General features: G+C 41.3%; 1 protein-coding gene across 7 annotated transcripts in view; it reads right to left on the reverse strand.

The window, feature by feature from the left end:
• Positions 1-14,263, reverse strand: part of DAB2 (DAB adaptor protein 2) — a 92,055-nt gene that overhangs the window by 49,802 nt on the left and 27,990 nt on the right. For 3 of the 7 annotated variants that reach the window (XM_017505910.2, XM_017505907.2, XM_017505908.2), the window contains exon 1: positions 1,950-2,507. The exons of 2 other annotated variants lie outside the window; for them this stretch is intronic. The gene's annotated coding sequence lies outside the window, so the exon portion shown is untranslated. Of the gene's footprint in view, positions 1-1,949; positions 2,508-12,403; positions 12,427-14,263 lie in introns of those variants that run through there. 2 more of the 7 variants (XM_037730444.1, XM_037730445.1) reach the window with 1 other exon arrangement.

Genomic DNA, 14,263 nt, shown 5'->3' on the forward strand with positions numbered 1-14,263 from the left:
ACAAGTGCCTTTGTGCCTCGCTTACATACTCAGGTAAAGATCAACTATCAAGTTCAAAGATCCCCAAAATGGCAAATACATATGTGTAAGAGCTCAAAGTTGGAAGACATTCCTCTACCGTCTATTTATTCTGGTTATACATTAAAGCATAGGAGTTCATAGCTGAAAAAGAACTGGTTTCTAGGGCAGTCATTTGGATCAGAAGGGATCCACCGAGCTGGGAGTAGGAAAAGAAGGGGGATGTTACTCACCAACAACCAGAAAAAGAATTCAGTTGGCCTCAGGAGGAAACTGACTAAGGATTTGGAAGAAGTGGTCTGTCCCAGAAATAGACATTAGCAAAGACCACCAGGCCACTTTGCTTTCTCTGGAAGACTTTCCCATTGTACTCGCCTTGTGGTCTTAAGTGCGGCATTATTTCCACATATCCAGCACTTCACCAAAAAGGTCCTTTTCCAAAGATTACGAAGGGCTCAAGCCTCGAATACTCCCGAATTCTCAAGGCAATGAACTTTGATACAGTGTCACTGAGGGCCGTTTCCCTTCAAGGAGGGGAGACACAGAGCCTGGGGTAGGCAGGGCACCTGGCCCAGAGAAAGGCAGCCTCCCTAGGTCTGGCTGCTGGGGTAAGAAGCACGGTGAGGAGCTACTTGGTAGCTGCAAGCCCCCTCCTCCCCAGCTAGTTATTCCCTCCGCAGTAGGTGCTTTTGTGTGAGACGCCAACCTCAAGATTTTAAGGACAATCAAGTAGACATCTCATCAAAGCCATTCCAAGAAGCTTATCAGACATCTCAAAGGCATTTTTGTAGCTGCCTTCTTTCCCCTCCCATTCCTTCTGTTTGCATTAGTTATATCTTACCTCTTTCTCCCCCACGCCCCTGCTTTGCCTGATTAAGGCCAGAAATTTTTTCATTAAGTCATTTTATAGAGCAATAGCAACATTTACTATTCATGAATTCGCCCCTCCATAATTTTTAAGTCTTTCCATGTGTCTGGAAGCTTGTTTCTGTTCTTCTCGTTTTACAGAGTAGCTCTCTTCCTTCCAAACACAAACTAAAAAGAAAGGGGAAAAGGTGGGGGGTGGTTGGGGTGGAGATAACATCCAGATTCCTTAAGTGTTTTTAATCTAGTGAAATTTCCCATTAGACTCAAACAGCTCCCTGCTGAAATTGCAGACCTGAATTCCAGGCTCAGAATTAAGTCAAAAGGGAAAGAGGCAGAAACAAATAACACAGTCAGCTCTATGCTATGAAAACCGCTACGTTAACTGAGGCTCCATGGTTTTAACCCATTCATTTTTTTCCCCCTTTTTTAGAATTCTTACTCAGTCTTTTTAACCAGCTTACAGCAGACAGGCAAGCACCGTATAAACCTTGCTCCCTGCTCCGGGGTATTTAAAAGAAGTTTGTTAAGTCCTTTGGGCAGATAACTTCTTTAGGAATGCTGGTGCAAGACAAAGTTCACATTTTCATGCCATATGTTGTCAGTCACCAGGAAAAAGCTTCTTATGGGCACAAACGAGGTCCCCAGCCTTTGTCACACGGCAAAAATAAACACCCTTGGAGGAGTTAATTAGGCGGTCAGCAGCCACCCCAGTGTCCTAGGAGGGCTGCCCGCAGACCTTTTACACACACACACACACACACACACAACACAAAAGGAGGCGTTTGTTAAATGTCACAAGCTGGGCATCTGGAGTCCGATTCGAAAGGTAAATACGTTCCGTGGAAGCATTCCTCAGATGTCAGGCCACAAAACAGCTCGTTTCCCCAAGCACACGGTCTCATTTCTAAGATTCCCCACAGCCCAAGGTCTGTACCCAAAAGGGGGAGCCGGGGGCGAGAGAAGGAGAGCAAAGGAGAGAAGGGGGTTGCAAAAAAAAAAAAGAAAAGAAAAGAAAAAGAAAAAGAAAAGGAGCCAGAGGGAAGAAGGGTTTGGAAGCTACTCACCGGCTAGCTATTGCCTCCGCGAAGCGAGCATGACTTCCCCGCGCCCGGAGCCTCCAGGCTGCCGCGCAGCGGATGCGGCGAGCCCCGCTTAAATAGCCGCCGGCCGGGAGCTTCGGGCCGCGCGGCCACTCCCGGAGAGAGATATGGTTCTAATCAGATGCTGGCAGCTGAGGACTCCCCAGGAATGTGCCAGGATGTTTTTGCTGCCTGGGCTTGGTAACTCCCCCTCAACGTGTCTGCAGAGTCTTCCAAACTTAACTGTTTATTAACTCGCGCGGCAGCGGCGGCGCGGAGGACGCGGCTCCCCTGGGCTCCGCGAGCCCCACCAGCGGGGGGCGATCGCAGGGACCCAGCGACGGGAGGGGAAATGCGTTCGGGGCGAAGTCAAAAGCCCTAGACCGCTGCGGGCGGGGGGCGGGTGCAAATAAGGACAGGAAAGGGAAGCTCCGGAGGAAAGGGGTGGGATCCACCGAGCCTCGTTGCACAGATCCGTTCCCTGGATTGCCACTGCGAGTGATGTGGCACCCGGAGTCATCCCGACCAACCCGTTGGGGCCCTTTGAACAAAGGGCTGCCTTCACTTCTGACTTTCCTGACCAGGGACAACGGATCCTGCGCAGATCTGCAGTTTCTGAAGTTGATCGCGCGATTGCATTGCCCTCCTAGAAAAATTCGAATCTCCCTCTTTGCAGATGCAAATGTGCTTAAATTACTGGGAAATCTATGTGTGCATATGTAAAACATACCGTATTTACATATGAAATATCCTGTATATACGGATACGAAAACAATATTCTCCCTAGGAAATGGATATGAGCAAAACATGTTCACATCTATGTAGCCTATCAAATAAGTTATAATATATTGATCAGAGATTATATATCGGCTTCCCTTACAGTGCATATATGCCCATATGTAGACACATAACATGACTTTGCACGAATTTCCATAGCATTTCCTATACTTCCAGGAAAAACATGAGCTGCAAGAAATAAAATATTTAAAAATACTGACATAGAGTGCTGAGCGGTAGAAGGTACTGCGCAGTGTTAACAAGCTGGGAATTCATTTTCTCCATATTTTAAAATCAAGAACCACTGTAAAATATCCACAGAAGCTCTGTTGCTTTTTGGAGAATTCTGAAATTACTCTTGTGAAAGCCGTGTCTCTTCCTTTAAAAAAATTATTTTTTATTTGTTAAAGTCAGAGGCAGCACGTAGTAAATGTGAAAATGCTAAACTGTGTCTCAGATGGGAGGGGGTTGTTGATTTTATCGAGTAAGCAACACAGTGAATTTGCATTTTACCTCTGGAAACTGAGGGTTCAAATAGGGCTCGTGGGACACCAAGGATGTATTTTGTGGTCCGTGCCTAGCCTTGACTGCAAAGCCACTGTGTAATCTGGGGTAGCTCAATGTGAGTGGCAATCTCTGCTCTCAAGTAGGTCATGCTTGAACAACCCATGTTGCGGGTACTGAGGGGTGCAGAGCAGCACAGCCAACCCCAAAATTCTACCCCTGGCCTCTACTATTTCTCATCCCCTGATACACCTGGGGGTGCAGAGGTGGGTAGGGCCATGCTGACAGTTTTCAACATTCCTCAGAGGTAATTTGCTATTAAAAAAACTTACTACGTGTGAATGACAGGAAGTATACAAATTTTAGTCTAGAATGGTATTCTATTTATAACGTTTATACAGAGAAATTTCATTCTAGTACATCGTAGAACATAGGGTTTTGTTTCTAAACTCAAAGTCCAGTTTCATGTCTAGTGGCTAGGTAGCTGGGAAAAGGGCTGCTGATTTCAGGCAAATGGGACTTTGACAATTAGAAAGACATGGGTGTCTCTTTTAGCCTCAATACGTAATATTTTCTCCAATCAGAAGTGCCCACTCAAACCTATTTTTTTTTTTAATGAAAGACTCTTAAGAAACGTTAACTTATGTTTGCTCTACCCCGCCAAATGGAAGGGATTTGTCTAAGAAGCCAAAGGAAGAAAATGATTTCATCTGCTATGAGTTGTAGTTTCAAGAAACTTTGATGAAAACAGTTCATTTAAGAGCAGTGGGCTCACACTTACAATTTAAAATAGACACCTCTTATTTTCCACAGCAATCTGAAGAGTTGATGGTGGAGAATTCTGGTTTGAAGTGTATTTTTATATTTCTAGGGCACTGATATTGCTTCTGGCAGTAATTCAATGTCCTGCTCACATTAAGAAAAAAAAAAAGAAAATTAATGTAACTCTTTCTATCCCTAGTGAAACGTTGTCTCCATTACATCTAAGTTGTTCACTTTGCAACAAATCCAAAATGAACATCCTTCCCTCTGGAGAATCACACCAAAGCCCACCCAGATGTTCACCCTGCCTAAATTGTGGTCTTTTCTTATCACCACTGAAATGTATGTTCAGAAAATTAAGGTGAGGAAAAGTCAACGCAATGTTTGAAAAACAACAGTCTTTGAATGGCACTTGTCCCTTGCAGAAAACCTGCCTGTGAGGGAGAAGGAAAAAATAAAATAAAACAAATGACTGTGCTCCCAGCCTAGGAAAGGGGTAGTTAATCCCGTGATGGCTTGGAAGAATGCATGGTTTATTATTAAAGTAATCTCTTAAGATTTTCCTGGAATGTGCTTCCACAGCAACTCGGCCTGTTCCAACTATCCTATGCATGTGTCTTTTCTTCCATAATTAAGCTGTTTTCCCCTGTTAGCTCACAGACCTAATACTTTCTCTCCACTTTCTCCATCACTTCTTCTATCCCCCTCTCTACTGCTCTTGTCCTCCTTAAACCACCCATTTGAATCCTGCCATTTCCCATGAATTGTAAATGGCACTTTGGAACTGGCTATAAAGTAAATTGCCCGTGTGCCTTTGATGGCTTGCTGGACACTTAGAGATGTTCAAATCAGACAAGGATTTGTTGAATTGGACTAGCAAGGTCACATCTCTCTTTTTTCCTTCTCCAAATCATTTTAAAAAATGAAGAGAATGGCTATTGTTCCCAGAAAATGTTCTCTGACCTTGACCAGTCCTGCATATTTAACATTACAGAAAAACTGACCCTACCAGATTTGATGGCTGGCAAGTCAAAACAAATATCCATCTACCTGTCCATCTATCTGATCTAAAATATTTAGAGGATAGCTTCATTGAAGGCAACCGGTTTGTTTGTGTTTTGTTTTCTTGCTTACACCACAATAGCACCTCAAGACTAATATGTATTTTTCTGTTTTGTGCCATTTTAATAAAACTCAGGTGGTAGACCACTAGGGTACTTGGAAAAATCGGTATTTGTAAAATGAAGACCATTTAAAATTCAATAATATAAATGTATATAATTAATTACATTTCACTTACCAATACGAATTTTTATAATGAGAAATTGTGAAAGGGAACTAAATACTCTTATAAAAATTACCATTCAAATAAATACTGTCTTTCTTGGAAAGAAGCTTAGCAAGAGTTATCAAAAATGAAAATACATAAAACGCTGCAGGAATACTAATATTTATTGTGAAAGTAGCAAATACATACACTTCTCTATCCTAGGAGTAAGAATCTATCCACTAGAAATAAAGCACATGTATAACATGTAAGGATGTTAATTGTATCTTTCATAGCAGCAGGAAGCTAGGACAAAGTATGCCTGTCAATGAACAATGACTGAATATGTTATAATTTATCCATACTATGAACGCATATGTAACCATTCTTACATATGAGTTCATAGTATGGATGAATTATAGTAAATTAGAGTCAAACCTTGTAATATGGGAATATTTTGATTTAAGTTTGGTTGAGTGAGAAAAGCAAGATATAGAAAAGAATAGAAAAGATGTTTCTATTTTAGTAATATAAAAAGCAACAACTGTTTATATATATTTGAGTACATGTGTTTGTGTGTGTATATGTAGGACTATCAGGGAGGTTGCAGTTCAGATTACTAGGGGCCTGGTGGAGACAAGGGCAGAGAAAAGCGGTGGGAGCCACGCAAAAAAAAAAAAAAAAAAAAAAAAAAGAAAATAGTCTTTATGCAGATATTGGTCACATTTATGCATCGAAATGAAAGATATATGCACAGGTTTGTGGTTTTTTTTAATTAAAAATGATTATATCATTTTAAGATAAAGAAAGAGAAGAAAAGAAATCCTACAAATAGTTTTCATGGAGGTCTACCTTTAGGCTTTTCAAAAGTGAGTATTCATCAGTGTTCTCATTGCTAATTCAGTTCCTAGAGCAGCAGTTGTCAAATTGTAATATTTACAACAGTCATCCTGGAAGATGGCGACTAGGGTCAATTCCTGGGCCCAGCATCAGAGACTTCTCTGGAAAGTTCTGTAGTGGGTACCAGGGAATCTGTGTTTTAATCAGCGCTTCCAGGCTATTCTGATGCAGTGGTCTTGGGGACCACAGTTTAAGAAAGGCTGCATTTCTCCTGAGGTCAAGGGGATACTCTTTTGATATCCTTTGTGGGATAAGAACTATGTGGAGAGACAGAGAGAGGGATTCACTCAGAATCAAAACCACAGGACTGAGAGGCAGGGGCCACCTGTCATTAGCCACCGGCCTGGCTCTCTGGAGTCTCAGACAGGCTCCTGGATCTGAGGGTATCTTCTCTCCCTGTCAAAGCTTGTTTTCAAAGAAAGAAAGATCTCATATCAGCCATTTTCATTGATGTGTACCCAAATATTTGCATTTTCAATCCCGTTTCTTCCTATAGAATGAAAGGCACCTCTCATTGTTTAAGAGAGGCATCTCTGGAAGAACAGGGACAGATTTTTTTTTTTGCTCTATTTTTGAGCATGTGGAGGTGACTGTCAACTCTACAACAAACTCACTTTAAAGATACCTAGAAAGATAGAAGAATATAGACTTTCAACTCCTGGGACAACCCTCTACTATCCCTGCAGTCACGCTACATCTTGGCTTCAAGGTGGTTACTTGAGAATTAAAACTATTAGGTTCATGATTGTCTTCATGACATAGCAAAGGAGAGTGAGATTTAGAATCAGATCTGGGTTAAAGTACTGGTTCCATCTCTTAGTAACTTCCAGATTTAGGGCAAGCCACTTAACTTCTCAAGGATACAACTTCCTTGTCTATAAAATGGACATTCTCCCATCTCACCCTCCCGTTTTGGTGGGAAGCAAAGACAACCATATAATGAAAGACTTTGGAAAGATTGATACTATAACCACGCAGTAAATTATGTGGAAAGAATACCACAAATACATTATTGCTGGAAAGGTGTTCTTGTCCCAAATTATTTCCACCACCAATATCAGAAATTCGTTTAATAAATTGTGTGTTTTGCTAACTGTGCTCCTCTGGCTGTCGAGAAATTTCTTAAGGCTGATCCTTTAGGTGGGATAGTCCCACACCCTGACTTTCTAACTTATTAGTGAGGATTATTTTAATAAATCAATTTCATTCCATCAAAGAGAGATGACTGAATTTCTGCTGTAACGGGGATATTGAAAGAGGGAGGGGAGCAGAGAATGAGGCAATGAGCACTAAAGACTAACCTCATTTCTTCTGAGACCTATCGCTACTACTGAAAACAGGGGCTGGCCAGGCGTGGTGGCTCATGTCTGTAATCTCAACATTTGGGAGGCTGAGGCAGGTGGATCACATGAGGTCAGGAGTTCGAGACCAGCCTGGCCAACATGGTGAAACCCTGTCTCTACTAAAAAAAAAAAAAAAAATACAAAAATTAGCTGGGCATGGTGTTGCATGCCTGTAGTCCCAAGTACTTAGGAGGCTGAGGCAGGAGAATTGCTTGAACCCAGCAGGTGGAGGTTGAAGTGAGCAGAGATCAAGCTGATGAATTCTAGACTGGGTAATAGAGCGAGACACTGCCTCAAATAATAATAATAATAATAATAATAATCACACACACACAGAGAAGAAAAGAAGAGTCTAACCATTCACAGATATTCGATTCAGTCCCCAAACACTTCTGCTCCACTCCAGCCATGTGCACGTGATGTGCTTAGGTTCCTGGACTGGTTGAATAGCTTCAGTTCTAAAGTGGAATGGCCACTTGTGAATGAGGAAGGAATACCATTTGCTGTACTCACTCAGCGCACATGCTCAAAGTCACTTCTTCATTAGAGAATGGAGGGAAGCTGTGTCTGGACTCCAGGGTGATTTAACTCCCTAATTAGTGTGATGCACATGTACATGCATACGCTTCACACAAGCGTTTGTGTGCCTATGCATATGTGCATTTTCTGGAGAGGTCCTTTTATGCTATCAAAGGACCCCATAGCATAAAACAATGTTAAATTCCATTGCATTATGGTTGTATGGCCATTCCACATTCTTTCTATTTATTTTTATCTGAGGATTTTATCTAATCTTTTGTACCAATCTTGTGTTTATCCTCACAACATCATTGTCAAACAGGTTAGGACAAGTAATCCTGTTTCTAAAGGTTAGGAAATGTTGATGCAGGAACCCTGATTTACTTCTGTTCACAGAGTGAGAGACAGAGCTAGAACTACTACCCAAGTCTCCTGAAAGATCTAGAACCGCACAGGTCACACAGCCTGACTTAACCATAATTCTAGTGCCTGGTGACAACTCTTCCGGTTCACTGTACCCTGCAGTGGTCTGCCTGCACGTGGAAAAGCATTTTCTGTTATGCATACTCTTTCGTGAGAAAGTCACTGACACATGGAAGGGTATCCAGAGGAGGACCACTTGGACAGTGAGGGACCCTTCTGGGAATCAGAACTGCTGCGAGCTCCCAATGTGGCCTCGCTGAAATGGGTATGTAGAGCCAGGGCAAGCCTTTGTGCTGCAGGATAGGGAGGGAGGGGACATCTGTGACTAGCAGAACTCTTTTAAAATATTCATTTTTTTTTTTTTTTTTTTTTTTTTTTTTTTTTGTTTTTTTTTTTTTTTTTTTTTTTTTTTTGAGACGGAGTTTCACTCTTGTTACCCAGGCTGGAGTGCAATGGCACGATCTCGGCTCACCGCAACCTCCGCCTCCTGGGTTCAGGCAATTCTCCTGCCTCAGCCTCCTGAGTAGCTGGGATTACAGGCACGCACCACCATGCCCAGCTAATTTTTTGTATTTTTAGTAGAGACGGGGTTTCACTGTGTTGACCAGAATGGTTTCGATCTCTTGACCTCGTGATCCACCCGCCTCGGCCTCCCAAAGTGCTGGGATTACAGGCTTGAGCCACCGTGCCCGGCCCTTTTAAAATATTCAAAAGCTTGTCATAAGAAAAGTGGATTAGACTTCTCTCCTTGGCCACAGATGGTAGAGAGAGATCCCTGGGTTGAGTAATGCCCTTCCAAAATCCATGTCTACTTAAACCTCAGAACGTCCTTGACTTGGAAATAGTGTCCTTAGAGATATAATGATTTAAATGGGGTCATTCTGGATTATTTAAAGTCCTATCCCCTTCAATGAAGGCTTTTTATCTGTCTCATAATGCTTTTTATTTATTTATTTATTTTTTTTTTTTGAGACAGAGTCACGCTCTATCTCCAGGCTGGAGTGCAGTGGCGCAATCCCAGCTCACTGAAACCTCCGTTTTCCGGTTTCAAGTGATTCTCCTGCCTCAGCCTCCCAAGTAGCTGGGACTGCAGCCACGCACCACCACACCCGGCTAATTTTTTTACTTTTAGTAGAGACAGGGTTTCACCATGTTGGCCAGGATGGTCTTGATTTCTTGACCTCATGATCCGCCCGCCTCTTTCTCCCAAAGTGCTGGGATTACAGGCGTGAACCACCCATGCCTGGCCCCGATAACGCTTTTTTTGTCAAAATATCTTGGCTTTTTATTATATTTGATTTTGCATTTAGCATGATTCTGGAGATAGTGCCTCTAGGTGTGAATCCTAACTCTGTGGCTTACCAGCTGTATTTGAAGACTATTGCTGAACTTCTGTAAAGTAAGGGAAATGGAACTTCCCTCTTAATGTTATCAGAATGAAGTAAGTTAGATGTGTCAAGGGTTGATAGTAGTAGTTAGCACGTAGCACAGTACTGATGACAATGCAAAATAGTATTTATTTTTTCAAGCATCTTAAATGAGTAATTTTTAAAATATCAAGTAAATTTGAAAATGAGCTTACCTTAAAACTCAGAAATTTTACTTCTAAAACAGCCTGCAGTAACTCCCACTTGTTTGCCAAGAAATACGTCTAAGAATGTTTAGAATAGCCGAAAGTGGAAATAGCTTAAGTGTCTATCAACAGGAAAACCGATAAATAAGTTACGGAGCATGCATCCCTTGGGAATCTTCTAACAGTAACAGGAATGGTGAAGCTCTGTGGCCCAGAGCTGCTTGTATCAACATAGATGGATTAAGTAAGCAGAGCAAGTTACAGAAGACAGAAAGCGTGATGCCATTTATATATGATTTGAAATATGAAAAATAAAATTACTTATTGCTTAGAGGTACAAATATTCATATAAATAAATGTATATAAAAATGGGGGCAATAAATCAGGAATTCAAGGTGGTGGTTACTTCTGAGAGGAAGTAGGGAGATAAAGAAAAGGGTGCTCCAGCCACACTGGTCATCTTTTTCCTTGATGCTGGGTCCATGGGTGTGTACTGTCTCACTTTCGTGTCGATTAATATAGACACTCTTCTAAAGCACTTTACAGATATTAATTTATTTATACCTCAGAAAAATCCAGTGCATTAAAACCTACCATCTCAATTTTACAGATGAGGAAACTGACTCAGGAGTCACAGAACTAGTAAATAGTAGAGCCAGAGCCAAGCTTTAAACCCAGGTAACTTGGTTGCAGGGTCTGTGCCTTTAACCCCTAGGCAACACTAACTCTTGTTATTATTTTACTGAGAAATGAAAATGCTTTGAGTGGAGCACACTCTCCACCCCAACTTTGGAATGCACCCCGATCACATTCCTTTTGTTTGCTCCTGTCACTGCTCCATGACTTCAGCCCTCCAGCTTCCTTGTCCTTCTCTGTCAACTTTGACATTTTTTTTTGAGATGGAGTCTTCCTCTGTTGCCCAGGCTAGAGTATAGTGGTTCAATCTTGGCTCACTGCAGCCTCTACCTTCCAGGTTCAACAATTCTTCTGTGTCAGCCTCCCAAGTACCTGGGATTATAGGCGCCTGCCACTATACCCACCTAATTTTTGTATTTTTAGTCGAAACAGGGTTGCATATCTTGGCCAGGCTGGTCTTCAACTCCTGACCTTGTGATCCACCTGCCTCAGCTTCTCAAAGTGCTGCGATTGCAGGCATGAGCCACCGCGCCCGGCCAAACTTTGGCTTTGTATCACAGCTCCTGTTGTTTGTTTCTTTCCTCTGCGTCAATGACTTCATCGGATTCATTTTTCTGACTTTGTGACTCAATACCCTTTCCAAGCCATCTCTGGTAACTGGACTTTCACCACAAGACTCTAATCCTGGGTTTAGCTTACAGAGGCTACAATCATTGGTGAGAAGGAGAAGAGAAAATGGGAAGTGATACATTATGGCTGAGCACAGCAACGAAAGGACATGGAAAGAAGAAATGTCTCTGTAAGAAAGGGCTCAGGAGAGCTTATGTAGCAGAAATGAACATGTGTGTGCATTGCGTGTGTATGTGTGTTCAGGATACAAGCTGCTGCTTTTTAGAATAAATAGTGGAGGAAGATACATGTTGTGAGGCTAATCCAAAATAACCAATATCCTCCACACGATTGCTACCTCACTTTCAGATATAATAACATCATCAAAATAGAGTGACTCTGATTTTTTCCCCATGGCAAAGAAATCATTCTTATTTTGGATAATATTCAAGCTAATTCTCCTTCTCAGTCTCTCTTGGTGAAAGGACATTCCCCCAGGCCAGCCCAGAGAAGGAAACGTCATCACTTGCTTCTATTGAGAGAGAAACCAAAACTTCGGAAACCCGTGTAACAGGCTTCCTTCTGCTGGATGGCTGTGGGCTCAGTTTTCCGTGGAAGAACTGAGCTTACCAAAATTGTATTTGCTGAAGAAACACCACATGGGAAGGCTCTGCTAGGTGTTGGTTTGAGGAGAGGGAAAACTAGTCTAGAATTATTGAAGTTGCACCTGAAAATGCATTAAGTCCTATAGGTCAACTGAGGCTAACCAGGAAATACATCATCATAGACTTATGAAAATGCGTTTATCTGACAAGTAGACATTTCCTATTTTTATGACTTATATTGAATATGAGGCAGGTTTAAAAACTAATGTTAGACGTTAACCACACCTAGCAAGTCAATTATGCTCTCTGCCTCTTCTTCTCTTCCTCCTCCTTTCTTCCTTTTCTTTTTTTTTTCCTCTCTCTCCCTCCACCCTTGGCCCACACATGTACATGTACGCGCACACACACACACACACACACACACACACACACACATTTATATTTTGTTGTGATTGAGTTTGATTTATAGGCAATAGTAGGCCAGTAAGCTAGATCCATGAATTTAAAATGCATTGACTTACTGTATTTGTTGATTTCTCTGTGTTAAAAACTCCCACCATGGCTTATTTCAAGCTGTCATTTAGCGTTACTGATTGTGGAGTTGGGAAAAGTTGAAGACAATTGGTTCTTGTTAGCATCAGCACTGGCTCTCACACATCACTGGTTATGAGATATGTACCAGTGTCTTTCTCTCTTAGCATTGGACTACTGAAGAGTCTCTTTCCACCATCTTCTTGGCCAATCAATTAGTCAAATTGACTAATCAACTACTTACAAGTAAAGAATCTCAAATGAAGCCTCTCTAGAACATGCTGCTTAAAAATCTGGACCACAATGATCAGAGCATAATGACTTTTTTCATAATTAGCAGTATAGCATGACAGAAATATATGGGATTGAAATGAGGCAGGCATAAATTAGAATCCTGGCTCTGTTATTATCTAGTTATATGGCTTTGGATAAATACTTCACTTCTCTGAACTTTAAATTTCTTGTTTGCAAAAATGAAAAACCATGCTTGTGTTGCAGGTTTGTGGATTAAATAACATAATAATAAATGTAAAATAAATTCTTGGCAAATAGCAGACCCTGTGGTAGCTATCATTGTGAACTGCAAGAAAAAAAAAAGAAGCATTCAGTTTCTTCTCATTTCAAGATTTTCTCATAAAAAGAATTCTTAAACTTTTAGAATTTGCTTTTATTGTCTGATAATGAATACTGACAGGTGACAAAACAGTTTGATAGCAGATAAGTATTGATGGAAAAAGCTTGAAATATTTTTATGTATTATTTTAATTTTCTGATAGCTTCTCACTGTCTCCACTGCTACTACCTTGGCCCAAGCGATCATTGCTCTCACATGGATTCATGAAATAACCTCTAACTGCTTTTGCTCTTACCCTTCCCACAGTCTATTAACAGCATAGCAGCCAGGGATCTTCATGAAATACGTCCAAAAATATTACACTTTTGTTGAGAACCCTTCAGCAATGCCCATCTCCATCAGAGGCAAAACCAGAGTCCTTACAAATGGCCTTCAAGGCTCTATTGATTTGCTCCTCCCATCCCCCATCTTAATTTTTTAGCATCTGCTCATACAGATCTTCCCCTCACTTCATTTACGGCAGCCACTGGTCTTCTTACTGTTCTCTAACCACAGCAGGCTCACTGATATCTCAGACTGTCACACTGACTATTCTTTGCCTGGATTGTCCTCCTCCCGATTAATGATTGCTTAGGTCCTGTCCCTTAACTACTTTAGATATTTGCTCAAATACCACTTTATCATGGAGAGTATTTTTGAACATTGTAACGGGTTGAATAGTGTCCTCCTAAAATTCTGCCTGGAACTTGTGAATGTAACTTTGTTTGGAAATAGAGTCTCTGCAGATGTACTCAAGTTAAGGTGGAGCCATACTGAATAAGGGTAGACCCTAAATCCAATTGCTAGTGACCTTTTATGAAAAGGGAAATTTGGATACACACAGGGAAGAAGGGAATGTGAAGCTGGAGGCAGAAGTTAGAGTGATGCAGTTGTAACCCAAGAAACACCAAGATTTACTGGAAACCACCAGAAGCTAGGAGAGAAGAGTGGAACAGATTCTTCCCCATACCCTTTGGAGGGGGCATGGCCTTGATGGCACCTTGATTTTGAACTTAATTCTCCAGAACTGTGAAAAAAATCAATTTCTTTTAAATCAGTTCCTTTTTGGTAATTTGTTAGGGCAGCCCCAGAAAGCTAATGCAATCATTACATTTAAAATTGTTTCCCTAGTACCTTATCCTTCTTCTTCAGTTTACATTTTCTCCATAGTACTTATCACAAACTGACAGAGCTAATTGATTCTTTTTTTTTTTTTTTTTTTTTTTTTTTTTTTTTT

The sequence above is a fragment of the Cebus imitator genome, unplaced genomic scaffold (assembly GCF_001604975.1).
Source record: "Cebus imitator isolate Cc_AM_T3 unplaced genomic scaffold, Cebus_imitator-1.0 Scaffold344, whole genome shotgun sequence".
Lineage (NCBI taxonomy): Eukaryota > Metazoa > Chordata > Mammalia > Primates > Cebidae > Cebus > Cebus imitator.